The following is a 17,389-nucleotide window of genomic DNA, read 5'->3' as shown; positions in this document are numbered from 1 at the left end:
TTCAAAATAGATGTTCACATGTTACTATATCCTAACAACAGTGTATGAGTGTGCCAATTTCCTCACTCCTGTGACAATACAATATTAACACTTATTATGTATATGAAAATCTGCCCAACTGGGGGGAAAAAGTTGTTTTGTGTTACTTTGTTACTTGTAAGTGCTTTATTGGTTATTTCTATTTCTTTATGTATGTGATCTACCTATCTATATCTTTTGCCCATCTACTAGATATTAAAGTCATTAAACTTATAAATCCAACACATGGTGCAAATTTTTTCCCTCCACATTGCTCATTGGCATTGCTGGCATTGCTCATCACTGGATACCTACACCTGGAAAAACTGCCTGGCACATAGTAAGCACTCAACAAATATGTTAAATACTTAGCAAATAAATCTCTTTTAATGATGTTTTTGCCAACTACAAGGTTATTTTATGCAATTTTTCAAACAACATCTGCCTTTATGGATTCTGCCTTTACAATCATGCTTAGAACAGCTCATCCCATTTCAAGACAGGAAAAATATTTACCCAATTTTTTAAAGTAGCTATTTTCTGACTTCACTTTTTTTTTTTTTTTTTTTTTTTACAGATTTTATTTTTGGGGATCCCTGGGTGGCCCAGCGTTTTGGCACCCGCCTTCAGCCCAGGGCGTGATCCTGGAGTCGCAGGATCAAGTCCCACATCAGGCTCCCTGCATGGAGCCTGCTTTTCCCTCTGCCTGTGTCTCTGCCCCTCTCTCTCTCTCTCTCTCTGTCTCTCTCTCTCTCATGAATAAATAAAATATTTTTTAAATAAAATAAATAAAAAATAAAGATTTTATTTTGAGTAACCTCTACACCCAACGTGGGGTTCGAATCAAGAGTTGCATGCCCTACCAAATGATCCAGCCAGGCACCCACTGACTTCACATTTATATTTAACTATTTACTTAGATTTTATTTTACTTACATTTTAAGGTAGGACTCCATTTTATTATTATTTTTCAAATGGTTAGCCAGTTGTTCCAACACAATTTTGAAATTCTCTCTCCAATAATGTGAAATTCCACCTTTATAATGCTAAATAGCTTTATATACTTCTAAATTTACTGTTTTGTACCACTGCTGTCTATTCCAAAGTTACTACTCATTATTTTATCATAGTTTTACTTGTATACTCACTAATGCAAGTCCCCACACACACATACTCTACTCTTTCAAAAGTTTTCTTACATTACAGATTCATTCTTCCAAATGAACTATGGGATCATTCTGTCAAATTTTCAAAATGCGTTATGGTTGGAATTCTGTGAAATGATCAGCCACACAAGCTAATGCAAGTTACTTAACCTGTCTCTATTTTCTTTGTTGGTAAAAGAAAAGTAATAATACTTACCTCAAAGGCTTAACAAAACTAAATGAATTAAGACATGTAAAATATTAACCGAAAAAGATTTTAACTATCATAATTGTTCAGAAGTGGTAACTTGTTATAATGCTTACTCAAAAAATGTGCACCCACAAAATTCAAAGGCCCTTTAAGATAAATCAAAGGGAAGCACAAAACGTAAGCAGTGATAGGAAAAATACATAATTAATGCCTGCTCATTTCACTAAAGTCCTAACCCTTGACAAAATGAAGTGTTGGAGCTGGGAACAGAAACCTATGAAAAACATCAAAGATTGGTGGCAAGGAAACCTCAAAAATTTTACAAATACTGGCCCACCCAGTGGAGAAGACAACTTCTAGGAACTTTTAGTCCTAGCCTTACCAAGCATCAGCAAGTCTCTTCTAATTACTTGTTCTCCTAGCTCCACAGTTAATAGACTGTACTAATTTCTTGATTTTTTTTTTCCAGGAAACACATAGAGCCTAGCCCTCTAAAAGTATACTTTTCAAATGACAGAGGGAGAAGGCACAGAGTATAAACGCAATCGATAAATATGGACAGACATGCCCAGATTTTAAGAAATTACCTCCAGGTTTCCCACATCGCTAATGATGGGGAGATACAGTGTGGGTTTTTGTTTTTTGGTTTTTTTTCTTGTGGAGAAACGGAATGGTCTCACTTCATTCTTTATTCTTTTGTTATCTGCATGACATTGGGATTAGGTAGAGGTCACCTGCCATAAAGAAGCCTTAAAAAAATCTTCCACAGAACTAACACAAATGAGAAAATGGAGGCCAGGAGCGGCAACAGGGCTTGCTCATTACAAAAGTAGCCAAGGGCCTAGACCCCAGGTCCTCTAATTCCCAGACCACAGCTCATTACACCACATCACACAGCCTCTCGCCGACGACTGCCACGCTTCGAGGTGGGAGGAGCAAAAGCAGAGGGATCACGCCGCAGCAAGGACACTAGAGAAAACCACAGGTCGGCGCAGTAGACGGCACGTGACTGGCCACGCCTCTGCCTGCCGTCCTCCCCCTTCCCCGCGCCAGCAGCACGCGCTGCCAACCTCGTCATGTGACCTTCACGCGGCCCCAGCGCTCCCCCTGCTAGGCGACTCTTTCCAGCAGCCATTTTGCCGAGAACTTGTCGTCCGTGCTCACGGCAGGGCAGGACGCCACGAAAACCCGTGGCCAGATTTTACAGGCCGCACACGCGCTTCGAAAGAGCGCTCAGACCGTGACGGCTGAGCCGAACCTCACTGAACACGTCGCACCCCGGGGCGCCGGGGAAAGCTGTGGGTGCGCCTCAGCCTGCGATTGGCTGTGGCGTCCACGTGACGCCGCTGCCCCCCCCATTTCCCCCTTCCCCCCCAAAAAAAACACCCAAACATACTCTTAACACCTCGCGCCAAGTACAAGCCACGGGGCGCGTGGGGACTAACGGGGCGCATGGCAACCAAGGCGCCTGCGCGTACCTGCCAAGGCCGACCGGAACGGGCCCACGCACCGCTCGGCTCACCGTCCCGGAATCCTCGCGCTGCCGGACCACCCGGCTAGCCATTGGCTGCCAGCTTTGGTCACGTGTTCAGCTCAGGCCCGCCCCTAACCGCTAATCACCTGGCACCGTGCTCGAAGCGGCGCCGAAAGTCGTTCGCACGCGGAAAGGGAGGGTAGTTAGAGGACCTCCTTTTTTGCCTCCTTAGGGTTACATTCCTAAAGGGGAAACGAGAAAGCCGGGTCTCAAAACTAAGGAAGCTCACACCTACCGGTTTAACTTCGCGTGCCTCTCCGGGAGCCGGGAACCATCGCCCTTGGGCGCTCCCCGATGCACGCCGGGATACGTCTGGCGCCCCTCAGTGGGCTGCAGAGCATGCCGGGAAAAGCACCTCTCCCGGTTTCCTGGCTCTCACCTCCGGGGTGTTCCTTTCATGTCCCCTTGAAAGCCCGGTTCTTGGGCTGGGAATGAGGCGGTTTGAATAATTATGGGAGTGTGACTGGGTGTAACTGGCACTTTGAGTGCCCCTTCCCCCACTTGTTACTCCGTGTGGTCTTGGGGAAACCGCTCAACCTTTCTTCGTGGAGCGTGCATTTAGAGCCTGCTGAGTGCCTTTGTGAACATTGCAGAAAAATAGCAAGAGCATTTGCCTACAATGAAACTATTAGCCTTTCATGGTTAGTGGGAAAGAGTACTAATTTAAATACGGCTTAACTACAAACCCCACTAGGAAGTGGAAATAATACTCGGCGTTTCTCTTAGAAGACCAGACTTTTTATGGTAACCTCACGGCTATTGTTGGGGAAAGGGGGGGGGGGGTGGAAGAAGCAGGAGGCATTTTAAAGGGTACAAAGATGTGGCTCTATTACATTTTCTGGTTCAACTTGCCCTAGGTATGGTATATTAGAACCGAGAAAAAACACCTATCTGCTAACGCTGAGAAAAGGTGGTCTTAGGTCAGAATGAGTTAATTTTGTAGTATTCATAGATCGACCTCCAGGCCAAACCCTCATATTTTGCTCTCCTGAAGCCACCAATTAGAATAATTCATATCTCTTTTTGCTTTGAACTCCATTCCTCAGCTATTCTGACTTCAAAGCTATTTTTTCAGTTAACAAAAGGACGATTAAGCTTGGGGAATTTGACTAGTGGTGGTCAGACTCACAGGAGTGCTGATTTATAAACTAGAAACTAAATGTATTAATTCATAATGTGGTTACTGAGCCGAACACATAGTTTTGGGCGCACTTTCCTGGTTTTAAAATACTCATTAAGCCTAATTAATAATCAGAAAATTGTTTTCTGACTAGAAAAACAAAAGAAAGATAATTTGATGGTCACATTTAATAAGACCACTCAGGGACCTCTGACGGGTTCAGTAGGTAGAGCATATAACTCCTGATCTCAGGGTTATAAATTCGAGCCCCATGTTGGGTGTAGAGATTACTTTTTAAAAAAACCTTTCGGGGATCCCTGGATGGCTCAGCGGTTTAGCACCTGCCTTCCGCCTGGGGCGCAGTCCTGGGGTCCTGGGATCGAGTCCCGCATCGGACTCCCTGCATGGAGCCTGCTTCTGCCTCTCTCTCTCTCTCTCTCTCATGAATAAATAAAATCTTTAAAAAATAAAACCTTTCAATCATAAGCATAACTATGTTAAACTCGAAGTTTATAAAACACTCCAATATGATTGATTACATTTAAACCTAGCAACATGGGATCCCTGGGTGGCGCCGCGGTTTAGCGCCTGCCTTTGGCCCAGGGCGCGATCCTGGAGACCCAGGATCGAATCCCACGTCGGGCTCCCGGTGCATGGAGCCTGCTTCTCCCTCTGCTTCTCCCTCTGCCTATGTCTCTGCCTCTGTGTGTGTGTGTGTGTGTGTGACTATCATAAATAAATAAAAATTAAAAAAATAAAAAATAAATAAATAAACCTAGCAACAACCGTGAGAACAAAGTACTATTCTAATATTACCATCTCCTGAAACAATATTGAGTGGGAAACTGGGAAATGTATTTTAACATGTTCTCCAGGGGCACCTGGGTGGCTCAGTGGTTAAGCATCTGCCTTTGGCTGGGGTTGTGATCCCAGGTCCTGGGACCAAGTCCCACATTGGGCTCCCCGCAAGGAGCCTGCTTCTTCCTCTGCCTATGCCTCTGCCTCTCTGTCTCTCATGAATAAATAAATACAATCTTAAAAGATAAAAATGTTCTCCAAGTGATTGTGATGCACAACTAGGTTTGGGGTCTATTGGCTATAGGTGAAAAGAGCTGTGTCCTTGAAGTCATACCCATCTGAGTGAACCTGCAGTTCTCTCATTTACTGTACTTTGACCTTGAACAGGTTTTTTAACTTTCTGAGCCTCAGTTCCTTTAACTGCAAATTGGAGCCAATCCTACTCTTGGATTGTCTTGATGATTCTGAGATAAAAATATTTAAAACACCTGTCGCAGTCCCTGATGCTTAGGAGGCATTCTGTAAACACAAGTACTAGTTAGTGGTAAAGGTGGTATTTTAACCAGCATCCTGTATTCTATCCAACACAGCATATTCTTGAATTTTTTTTTTCCCCCACTATTCTGTTTCTCCCCTAGACAGTGCTATAGGCACACTAACAGATTCTTACACTGAAGATCTTTTTTAGATTCTCTGGTGACTGTTGACCATCTGTTGGTGCATATTGTTACATTATCCTGCCTTCAAGTTTTTATTTCTTTTAACATGTTAAGATACTGACTGAACTGTAGACGTTATTGAAGTAAAATAATGATGATACAGAAATAGAGTGAAGGGGGCACCTGTGCCTTTGCTTCAAGTAGGTTAAAAATTGTTTACATTTAAATACCTCAGAGTAAGACACCCTCAAAATTCACTCTTCACTTATGTAACACAATGTTTTAGATGCTCCCTTCCCAGTCTCCTTCTAGTGGTTTATTTTCCAATATCTTCATACATTAATAACAAAAAGAGGATTTAGCTAAGGCAGAGTTTCCCATAGACATCTGAAATTTAATATTTCCAAAGTCAAATTAACTTTCCAATCCTTCACTCCATACACCAGCTACCACTGCATTACCTTATATAGGCAATTACACCACCATTGCAAGAAGTCTTCCAGTCTAGGAAACCATCATTTTCCTTCACTGCTCCGTCTTACCTGTTTTCTACATTCAACTGGTCACAAAGTTCTGCTGTTTCTTTTTTTTTTTTTTTTTTTTAGTTCTGCTGTTTCTAACACTAAAACATCTTTTAAGTTCAAACCCTACTTTCTATTTCTTTTACCATCTCATTAGTTCAATGCTTATTTTTATGAGACCCTACAAATATACAGATTTCATTATAATGATAATAGCATGTTAATGTTGGTTTCAGAATACAAAACGTGTCATTTTAATTGTTTTTACAATAGACCATTAAAAGGTTTATAGTGTCCTACACAGGGAATATCTTAGTAAGAATGAGTGAAATAATTTCTTTAAAATAAACAAATGTAGCTATACAATATAGGAAGTTACAAAGTCTAGAAGTTTTGGACATATTTTACTGAGTGCTAAGGAGCATTAGTAGTGATCTTGGAAGTAATTGTAGACACTTATGCTATTCTCAAATATTTCTGGTTCACCCAACTTCCTAGAACATCATATAATTGTTTTTTGTTTTTTGTTTTTTTTTTTTTGCTCCCTTAGGAGTGACTATTCATTTGGCAATGATGTGAGTGGAAATGAAATGTATTACTTCTAGAAAGAAGGTTTATATACCAACATCCATGGGCACCTAGGTGGCTCAGTAGTCGAGGGTCTGCCTTTGACTTGATCAAAGGGTCCTGGGATCAAGTCCTGCATCGGGCTCCTGCAGAGAGCCCGCTTCTCCCTCTGCCTTTCTCTGTGTGTCTCTCATGAATAAACAAAATGTAAAATAATAATAATAAAATAAATACCAATGTCCAGTTATCCACTTCCCTTTCCTTTTGCCATAGCTACTAGCAACGCGATAATTGATGGTTACTCAGCCTTGGTCCCATAACATGGATGACACAGAGCAAAGATCCCCAGCGAGCCAACAGTGAATATATAGTATGAACAAGAAATACCCTATATTGTTTTGAGACACTGGGATTTGAGATTGTCTGTTAGCACATGTAACCTAGCACACACTGATATACAATGGAGGAAGTTGCCAGAAGTACATTTTGTTAAGGAAGACTCCAATTGCCAATGACCACGATGTGATATAAATTTAGAAACAGAAATGTGGGGAACAACTGCCTGATTGTGGTAGAAAAGAAGAGCCTGAAGAAAGATCAATCATTGGAACCTTGCTTTTCATCTCCCCCTACTACATAATCATTCTTCACAGACCAGCCAACAATTACTAGTGATTAAACAACAATTTAAAGTGATTGTTTAAAATAAATAAATAAATAAATAAATAAATAAAATAAAGTGATTGTTTAAAAATATTAGTGAGATCTTATGACTCCTGTCTTTCATAGTTTTATTTTATTTTATTTTATTTTTATTTATTTATTCATGAGAGACACAGAAAGGCAGAGACATAGGTAGAGAGAGACAGAGACTGCCTTCAGGGAGCCCGAGGCGGGACTCAATCCCAGGACCCTGAGATCAGGACCTATGCCACTGAGCCACCCAGATGTCCCTGGCTCCTCTCTTTGAAACTGGCCAAAATGGGACTCCTGGGTGGCTCAGTGGTTGAACGTTTGCCCTCGGCTCTCAGGGCATGATCCTGGAGTCCCAGGATCAAGTCCCACATCGGACTCCCTGTGGCAAGCCTGCTTCTCCCTCTGGCTGTTTCTCTGCCTCTCTCTTTCTCTCTCTCTCTCTCTCTCTCTCTCTGTGCCTCTCATGAATAAATAAAAATAAAATCTAAAAAAAAGAAAGAAAGAAAGAAAAGAATAAGAAACTGGCCAATGTTTCATATTACACTTAAGATAAAATTCACATTGTTTACCTTGGCCTATGAACCTAACTGATCTGGCCTTTGCCTCCTTATAATTTTTGTGGTTTGTGCACTCTTAATCATTATTATCGTCTGTACTTTTTTTTTTTTTTAATTTTTATTTATTTATGATAGTCACAGAGAGAGAGAGAGAGGCAGAGACATAGGCAGAGGGAGAAGCAGGCTCCATGCACCGGGAGCCCGATGTGGGATTCGATCCTGGGTCTCCAGGATCGCGCCCTGGGCCAAAGGCAGGCGCCAAACCGCTGCGCCACCCAGGGATCCCTCATCTGTACTTTATGGTCTTCACCTAGTTGTGCCCTCAGCCTGGGATCCATCCATGTACATGGATCCTTCTCAGTGGTTCTCATCAGCTCCATTGTCACTTTCTAAGAGAAAAGTCTTAACTGACTACCCTATTTAAAGAGGACTGCATCCATCCACTGGTCATCTCTATTTTATCACCCTATTTTCTTTTTTTTTTTTTAAGTTTATTTATAATCTATACACTTAACATGGGGCTTGAACTCACAACCCTGAGATCAAGGGTCACATGCTCTTCCAACTAAGCCAGCCAGGCACCCCTCATTTTATTTTCTTTATGCCACTTCTCATTATCAAAGGACCTTATTTATTCACTTTATTATTTCCCTTCTGCCTCTACCCAAGATAAGAGTAGAAGCCTTGTCTCTATTCTCAGCATCTTGAAAAGTATCTGGCACATAAAATACAGCAAGTAAAAAATATCTGCAAACCATATATCCAATAAACATTTAATATCCAGAAAAAACAAAGAACTCTTACAATTCAACAACAGCAATAAAAACTTGATTAAGAAATGGGCAAAGAGGGTGCCCAGGTGGCTCAGTAAGTTAAGCATCTGACTTTGGCTCAGGTCACGATCTTGGAGTCCTAGGATTGAGCCCCACATCTTTATATGACAACTCCCCTTTACTCTCTTCCCCCAGCCCCTGGAATCCACCTATTACTTTCCGTCTCTATGAATTTGACTACTCTAGATACTTCGTCTAAGTAGAAACTTAAAGGATTTGTTTTTTTGTGGCTGGCTTAGGCTTATTTCATGTACCGTAATATCCTCAAGATTCATCTGTGTTGTAACAGGTGTCATATTTTCCTTCTTTTTTAAAGCTGAATAATATTCTATTGTATGTATATACCATATTTTGCTTATCCATTCACCTGTCTATGAACATTTGGGCTCTATCTTTTGACTATTCTGAAGAATGCTGCTATGAATTGGGGTGTACAAATATTTCTTCAAGATTCTGCTTTCAATTCTTTCAGAAGTGGAATTGCTGGATTATATGGTAATATATTTTTAGTTTTTTAGGAACTGCCATACTATTTTCCATAGCGGCTGCACCATTTTTGCACTTCTACCAACAATGCACAAGGGTTTCAATATCTCCATTTCCTTGCCAACACTTGTTACTTTCTGTTTTAATTAATTAATTAATTTATTTATTTATTTATTTTTATTTTTTATTTTTTATTTTTTATTTTTTATTTTGAGAGGGAGGGGCAGAGGAGAGGAAGAGAGAGAAAATCTTAAGCAGGCTCCATGTCTAGTACAGAGTCCACCATTTGGCTTCATCTCATGACCCTGAGATCATGACCTGAGCCAAAATCAAGAGTCAGATGCTGAACTTACTGAGTCACCCAGGCACAGGTATTTTCCATCAGCCCTCACTCAAAAGGACATCACAGGGCAGCCTCAGTGGCTCAGCGGTTTAGCACCACCTTCAGCCCAGGATGTGATCCTGGAGAGCCGGAATCCAGTCCCACGTTGGGCTCCCCGGATGGGGCCTGCTTCTCCCTCTGCCTGTGTCTCTGCCATTCTCTCTGTGTGTCTCTCATGAATACATAAATAAAATCTTAAAAAAAAAAAAAAAAAAAAAGGACATCACATAAGGGTGTGAATACCAGGAGGTAGGAATCATTGAGGGCCACCTTAGAGGGAGGTGACCCTACCACAACATTCTTTTTCAAAAATTAATTGACTACATATGTTTGGGTTCATTTCTACGCTATTTTGTTTCATTGACCTGTTTATTTTTCCATATACTAATGCAATGCTGCCTTGATTTCTTGGCTCTATAGTCAGTCTTGAGGTCAAAATGACTTTTTTTTTTTTTTTTTAATTTCTAAGCTGCCTTTTTTTTTTTTTTTTTTTTTTTTATGATAGAGAGAGAGAGGCAGAGACACAGGCAGAGGGAGAAGCAGGCTCCATGCACCGGGAGCCCGACGTGGGACTCGATCCCAGGTCTCCAGGATCACGCCCTGGGCCAAAGGCAGGCGCTAAACTGCTGCGCCACCCAGGGATCCCTCAAAATGACTTTTCTTAAGTAATCTTTACACCCAATGCAAGGCTCAAACTCACAACCCCAATATTAAGAGTCAGATGCGGGGATCCTTGGGTGGCTCAGGGGTTGGTTTGGCGCCTGCCTTTGGCTCAGGCCGTGATCCTGGAGACCGGGGATCGAGTCCCACTTTGGGCTCCCTGCATGGAGCCTGCTTCTCCCTCTGCCTCTCTCCCTGTCTTTCATAAATAAATAAATAAAATCTTTAAAAAAAAAAAAAAAAAAGAGTCAGATGCTCTATCAACTGAGCCAGCCAGGCCCCCTTTTCAAAATTGTTTTGACTGTTTTAGTTCCTTTGTATTTTCACATACATTTTAGAATCTGCTGGTCAATTTCTAAGAAACCCTGTCCCCCCAGTATTTTAATTGGAATTGAATTGGCTGCATAGATCAATCATTAAATACCTTATTCAACAATAAGTAATACCTTAATTATATGGTCTTCCAATCCATTAACATGTAGTCACAAAACAGACATCCTACGAAGGACAAATCTTTGGAACATACAAAGAACCCCTCATAACTCAATAATAACAAGAAGAGCAACACAATATTGTTTTAGATGGGCAAAAGCCAGGCAGCCCGGGTGCCTCAGCGGTTTAGCACCGCCTTCAGCCCAGGGCGTGATCCTGAAGACCCGGGATCAAGTCCCACATCAGGCTCCCTGCATGGGGCCTGCTTCTCCCTCTGCCTGTGTCTCTGCCTCTCTCTCTCCCCTCTCTGTGTTTCTCATGAATAAATAAATAAAATCTTTAAAAAAAAAAAAAAAAGATGGGCAAAAGCCTTAAACTGACACTTAACAAAAAAATCTATAAATGGCTAATAGGGATCCCTGGGTGGCGCAGAGGTTTGGCGCCTGCCTTTGGCCCAGGGCGTGATCCTGGAGACCCGGGATCGAATCCCACATCGGGCTCCCGGTGTATGGAGCCTGCTTCTCCCTCTGCCTGTGTCTCTGCGCCTCTCTCTCTCTCTGTGACTATCATAAATAAATTAAAAAAAAATAAATAAATAAATAATAAAAAAAAATAAATGGCTAATAAGCACTATTATTATGCAAAATACGATTATCATTGAAGTACAAATTAAGATGACAAGAGACGCTGCTCATACTCCCCAGAATGTCTAAAATTAGAAAGACTTGACAATAAGTGTTGACTGGATTTGGAGCAACTGAAACTCTCATACACTGCTGCTGGCAGTATAAAATGGTACAATCCTTTGGAAACTAGTTTGACAACTTCTTAAATTTTAACATATACCAGGGTGCCTGACTGGCTCAGTTGGTAGAGCATGTAGCTCTTAATCTTGGGGTCATGAGTTTAACCCCCACATTGGACCTAAAGGTTGCTTTAAAAAAACTAAATAAAAATTTTTTAACATATATCTACTCTATGACCCAGAAATTCAACTTCTAGGTATTACTCAAGAGAAATGAAAACATATATCTTCAAAAGAAATGTCTGAGAATTTTTATACCAACTTTATTCATAACAAACAAAAACTAGAAATAACCCAAGTGTCTATCAACAGAAAAATGGATAAACTGATTGCTTATCAATGAACTATTACTCAACAATAAAAAAGAGTGAACTACTGAAATATACAACATGGTAGAACCTCAAAACACATGTTGAACAAAAGAAGCCAGATATATGACAATCCACACTGTATGATTCTGTTTATATGACATTCTAGAACCAACAAAACTAATCTATGATATGCTAGTATAAAGATGGCCCAAATTCTTGCCATTATCCTCACTGAAAAGTGAGATTGATTTCTCCACCTCTTTGAATTTGGGCTGGCTTTGTGACTGCTTCTTTTTTTTTTTTTTAATTTTTTTAATTTATTTATGATAGTCACACAGAGAGAGAGAGAGAGAGAGAGAGGAAGAGACATAGGCAGAGGGAGAAGCAGGCTCCATGCACCGGGAGCCCGACGTGGGATTCGATCCCGGGTCTCCAGGATCGTGCCCTGAGCCAAAGGCAGGCTCTAAACCGCTGCGCCACCCAGGGATCCCTTTTTTTTTTTTTTGAGAGAAAGAGAGAGGGAGAAAGAGAGAACACGAGTGGGAGGGAGAGAGAACATCTTAAAAAAGCTCCATCTCAGCACAGAGCCCAACATGGGGCTCAATCTCATAACCCTGAGATCATGACCTGAGCTGAAACCAAGAGTCAGTGGCTTAACTGACTGAGCCACCCAGGTGCCCCATGACTGCTTTGACCTATAGAATATGGCAGGAGTGATGCTGTACCAGTTTGGGGTCCAGCCTTTAAAAGGACTAGCAGCTTCTACTTCCCCCTTCTTGGAACCCATGCTGTGAGGAAGTCCAAACATCATGAGGAAGAAAAACAAAGTCTCTTAGGGGCAGTTCTAGCTGCACTCCCAGCCAAGGGCCAATCCCAACTTGCCAGCATGTGAGTGAGTCATCTTGGAAGTGGATTCTCCAGCCTCATTCAGACTATCTTAAGCTGATGTCACAGAAAGCAGAGACAAATTGATTCCACAAAACCCTAAGTTGCAACATCAGTTAGCCAATAAAGGATTTTTATTGTTTTAAGTCACTAGGTTTGGGGATGTTTTACACATCAATAAATAACCAAAACAGATAGAAATAGAAAAATCATATCAACAGTTGCCTTGCGGAAGAGGTAGGATCAATTGTAAAACACAGGTGGATTTTCAGGAATGATGGAAATGTTCTATATCTTGATTGGGGTAGCAGTTATAAGGATATATACATTTATCAAATTTTTGGAACCATAGACTTGAAATCTACAAATTATAATGTATTTATTTTATACCTAATGAAGTTATATAAAAAAAAAAACTTTTTTTTTTAATTCTTTTTTTATTTATTTATGATAGTCACAGAGAGAGAGAGAGAGGCAGAGACACAAGCAGAGGGAGAAGCAGGCTCCATGCACCGGGAGCCCGATGTGGGATTTGATCCCGGGTCTCCAGGATCGCGCCCTGGGCCAAAGGCAGGAGCCAAACCTCTGCGCCACCCAGGGATCCCCCCAAAAAAAAACTTTAAAAGACAACAGCAACAACAAAATAACTTTGGTGACTCTATTAACTAGAATATAAAGACAGATCCTCAGCTTGCTTGGAGACTCTTCACAAGGGAGCCCCAGACTGAATTTCCAGTATATTCCTTTCCCACCCTTTACACTAAAGTTAAACAAAATGATTTGCAGTTCCATATGGGCCCAGGCTTCTTTGGGTTGTTCTGTCTTCCTGGGTCATCACTCCTGATCTCAGGCTGCCAAAGTCCCAGTCATTCTGTGAAACCCACCTTTACCCATCCATGTGCTGAGAGAATCTTAGTCACCACCTACTCTTGCTCAAAGAATATTTTGTGAATACTTCTATTATAATACTGACTACAGGGCAGCCCAGGTGGCTCAGCGGTTTAGCGCTGCCTTCAGCCCAGGGTGTGATCCTGGGAACCCGGCACCAAGTCCCCCATCAGGCTCCCTGCATGGAGCCTGCTTCTCCTTCTGCCTGTGTCTCTGCCTCTTTCTCAATCTCTCTCTCTCTCTCTCTCTCTGTGTGTCTCATGAATAAATAAATAAATAATCTTTAAAAAAAAATACTACATCCTGGTGTAAGTTTTTGTTTACGTGTTTTTCTACTAGGCTCTAACTTCCTTCAAGAAAGAGACAACCTCTGATTCATTTTTATGTCACCATAATCTAAGTACTGGGCAGGTAATAAACACTCAGCACATGATGAATGAATTATTATACATTAGCCAGGAGCTCCTTTTGGTCTTGTCATTATTTTACTCATCTTTTCCAGTCTTCTATGGTATAGGTGTCTCTTGAGTCTCCATCCACTGCCATCCTCCATTACCTGCTTTTCTCTCCCTCTTTCTCACACCCCTTTGGAAGTCTCTAAAGGCTCTTCTAATGTCATGGCTGCAATCATTTCCTTCACTACAGATATTTCTAAAATTCAGTCATAATCAGTAACTGTTTACTGAGCATGAAGGATCTACAAAAGAATCCAGAGGACTTGAGAATTTGAAGGGTCTTGAACGTTGGAGAAAAGAGAGAGAAGGGGGATCCCTGGGTGGCGCAGCGGTTTAGCGCCTGCCTTTGGCCCAGGGCGCGATCCTGGAGACCCGGGATCAAATCCCACATCGGGCTCCTGGTGCATGGAGCCTGCTTCTCCCTCTGCCTGTGTCTCTGCCTCTCTCTCTCTCTGTGTGACTATCATAAATAAATAAAAATTAAAAAAAAAAAAAGAGAGAGAGAAGGAATCAAGTATCTTCAAGAAACTGATCCTGTGTACCTTAGAGAATGAGGAAGCATTATTAAATGGCTAAGTATGAAGGAGGAATTGGTATGAGGAGAAAAATAAAGATTTTTGTCTTAGCCATATGCTATTACATTCGAGCAAAACAGTGCTATAAATGGAGATACAGAATTTTATTCATTTTGAATGTCTCTCCTTCCCCTCCCCCCAAAAATATAGTTTTTGCCTTCTTGAGACTTATTGAGGTAACCGACATAAATCAAAGAATGATTTAAATAAATATAAAATTGCAATTTATAATAAATATTGCAAAGAGGTACATATTGCTATGAAATGTATATAGCAGGAGGAATTGACCTGCTCAAGGAAGTTAGCACTGATTCCTGAAGAAAGAAGTTGACTAGGGGTGGGAGGGAACAGGTTCTAAGCAAAGGAATAGTATGTATAAAAGCCTATAGCACAGAGACAGAAAGCAGATTAGTGATTGCCAAGAGGGAAAGAGGAGAGGGAGTGCCTGTTAATGGGCATAGAGTTTCTTTTGAGGTGATGAAAATGTTCTGAGATGAAATACTGATGATGATTGCACAACTGTATGAATACATTGAAATCCACTGAATTGTATACTTTGAAAGAGTGAATGTTATGGTATGTGAATTACATCTCAGTATTAAAAAGAGAAAGAGATTACAATAAGGATAAAGATGAGCACAAGTTAAATGCCACCAATATCAAAAATCCTACATCAAAGGGGTCACGGTAACTTCAAGAAACTAAAAGAAGGTCAGCCTGGCCAAAACACAGTGAAAGTAAGCATGATGCACGAGGAGACTACAAAATACCAAGAATGATGAAGGAGCTATACTTAGAGAAATAATTGTAAGGCATGAGACTATGATCATGATCAAAGAGTAAGAGTATAGAGACAGATCAAGAGGTTGCACATTGATCCTCTCCCCAAGTCCACGCTGAGGAGCCTAAAGACAGAAATGGAACGTGTAAAAGGCATCAGACAGTGAGGCCACAGGGGAGGAAAAGCAGCAGCACAACAGACTTGTACACAGGCCAAGAGAAGAGACAATTCCTCAGAGCAGATGATGGTCAGCAATACTGACCACTGCAAAGGAGCAAGAGGATGGAAATCAAGAGTAGTCCTCTTGAGTCTGGACATGAGTGACCAACGACATAGCCATGTGAGAGTGGGTGTAGAAGGAGCCAGATGGTGGAGGAAGAAGAAGAGGATGTGTCAGGAAGACATGGAGGCATACCGGATTTGTCAGTGAAAGGAGGAGGAAAAAGGAGACTGCAGCTTAAGGAGAGTGGGGTCAGAGGGAGCCCTTTTTCAAAGTAGGAGAGACCTGAGCCTGTCTGAGAAAGAGAAAGTTGAGGCAAGGAAAAAGGAATCCATTTAAGATGTGAGGGAGAGGGGTGCCTGGGTGGCTCAGTGGTTGAGCATCTGCCCTTGGCTCAGGTCGTGATCCCAGGGTCCTGGGCTCAAGTCCCATATCAAGTCCCTGTGTCTCTGTGTCTCTCATGAATAAATAAATAAAATCTTTTAAAAAATAAAATAAAATGTGAGGGAGAAAAGAATTCACTCAACAAGTCCCTTTGAGGAGATAGGAAACAACGGACTCCAGTCACAGGTGGAAGGCACATTCTTCCTTACTCTGAGGTAAGGACGGAGAGTGAGAACATTTTTCTTTTAAGATTTTATTTATTTATTCATGAGAGACACACACACAGAGGCAGAGACATAGGCAGAGGGAGAAGCAGGTTCCCTGCAGGGAGCCGGATGTGGGACCTGATCTCGACCCCAGGATCATGACCTGAGCCAAAGGCAGCCGCTCAACCACCGGGCCACCCAGGCATCCTAATAGCACTTTTTTTTGTAGGGAGTGGAGCTTGGATGGGGTGGGCAGCATTGGCCTCTGTCTTCTCAGGAATATTAAGAGCTACCATTTACTAGGCAGTCACCATTGCACTGGCCTAAACAAATCTTATATGTTAATGTGTATCATGCTCACAGCGACTTCATAAGGTGGGTTCTGTTGTTATCCTCTCTTCCAGGTGCAGAAAAAGTCACCGAGGAGTGAAGTAACTTTAACAACTTGACTAAGATAATAAATAGCAGAGATTGTATTTCTTCCCATGAGGTGTGGAGGGAGGAGGGCAGTTCGCCAAGATTAAAAGAGGAAGCGGTGAGGAAGGAAGGAAAAAGGGAAATTGGGGACTTGAAGAATATAAGAAAGTTTACAAGAGCCAGGGTGAAAAATTTGCTACTGAGGGCGCTGTTAAAGTCAGACCTCTGAGCAGTAGGTGCTTATTTTCTCCTGCAAAACAGAACCTTACCCCGTGAAGATTCCACAACCAAGATTTGTGTAATTCCTCACTCAGTTGTGGGTGATTCAGCCTCTCCTTTCGAGTTCCTGGGCCTGGGTCTGCCCTTGGGACAGGAGTCCCCCAGTAAAGCTGAAGATGACAGGAAACTGTCCTGTCAGAGCTGGGGCCTGAAGCCACCCCCACACCTGGGTGGTTTTCCTGAATCCCGGAAAGTGCACATTTGATATCGCCATGAGAACGGGGGTCTCCGTAGGCCCTGTCTTTCAGGGAAGATTTTCTAATTTGAAGTGAGTCAAACAGGAAAAGAGAATTTCTTGCTGAGATTCTTCCTGTAGCCCTTATCATAGGTAACTAAACCTGCTTTTTCAAAACCAAATCTCAATTTGCTAAAAACTTTTTATATGTTCCATAATTATTTACATCACCAAGGAAACAGAAGACTTTACAAGAAGCCAAACTGTCTCTATTCTCTTCCTCAAATGTCAGTGGTGTGTTGGCAAAGATTCTCACAGCAGTGAGAACAGAAAAGCAGCAACACGAAAAAGCCAGAAAACCTCCTCATATAGAGACATCAATCAAAAAA

At 41.7% G+C, this 17,389-nt stretch overlaps 1 protein-coding gene across 2 annotated transcripts in view; it reads right to left on the bottom strand.

Moving 5' to 3' along the window:
• The window catches only part of MGA (MAX dimerization protein MGA), a 172,703-nt gene extending 169,448 nt beyond the window's left edge, over positions 1–3,255 (bottom strand). The window contains exon 1 of one of the 2 annotated variants that reach the window (XM_038580129.1): positions 3,144–3,255. The gene's annotated coding sequence lies outside the window, so the exon portion shown is untranslated. Of the gene's footprint in view, positions 1–2,852; positions 2,938–3,143 lie in introns of those variants that run through there. The other variant, XM_038580128.1, reaches the window with a different exon arrangement.
• Positions 3,256–17,389: the final 14,134 nt, after the last annotated feature.

The sequence above is a fragment of the Canis lupus genome, chromosome 30 (assembly GCF_011100685.1).
Source record: "Canis lupus familiaris isolate Mischka breed German Shepherd chromosome 30, alternate assembly UU_Cfam_GSD_1.0, whole genome shotgun sequence".
NCBI classification, from domain to species: Eukaryota; Metazoa; Chordata; class Mammalia; order Carnivora; family Canidae; genus Canis; species Canis lupus.
This window is presented reverse-complemented; position numbering and strand designations above follow the sequence as displayed.